This window comes from Olea europaea, unplaced genomic scaffold (assembly GCF_002742605.1).
Source record: "Olea europaea var. sylvestris unplaced genomic scaffold, O_europaea_v1 scaffold3315, whole genome shotgun sequence".
NCBI classification, from domain to species: domain Eukaryota; kingdom Viridiplantae; phylum Streptophyta; class Magnoliopsida; order Lamiales; family Oleaceae; genus Olea; species Olea europaea.
In genome coordinates this window covers 6,029-6,671 of record NW_019252094.1, presented here as the reverse complement: position 1 = coordinate 6,671, position 643 = coordinate 6,029, and positions in this window count along the sequence as shown.

Below are 643 nucleotides of genomic sequence, written 5' to 3'. Positions count from 1 at the left end.
AAAAAACTCAACCAATTTAAGAAAAAAGAGAGAGAAGCTGGCTGCCTTCTTCTTCTTAGTGTGAGAACTTTTCTGCAAAAGAAAAAAGAGACTTCCTTCTCTGTGAAAATCGAAGTCGACCTTTGTGGTGTGCCTTTTCTTCTTTGTGAATGAAAAAGTCTCCCAATTGAAGTTACCTTTGTGGTGTTGGATCGAAGATTTCTGAGCCGGATTTAAAAAGGGGGATTTCGTTTCATTTAGTTCACTGCTTCATTTTGGTTTCTTGAATTCCATTACATTTATTTGATTTAATCCTTCATTAACCTTTGTTGTGTGGTTGCAGGTTGGATTAACAACAACAAATTGCTCTGATACCAATCTCCACCTTGATACCAAATCATCCTGCAAGTTAGATAAGATAACAAGTAACTTAAAGAAAAAAAGAACTTACAAGTTTGTACCAATGTTTAGAAGATCAAGGCAGCTTCTAAATTTTACTAATGGGAGCACTTTAGTTCCCATGTCTGCAGGATTATATTCTGAAAGGATTTTCTCAAGTTTTACCAGTTCTTGAGAAACCATATCTCTAATGAAATGCAATCTAACATCTATATGTTTAGTACGTTCATGAAAGACAGGATTTTTGCATAAGTGAATAGCAGAT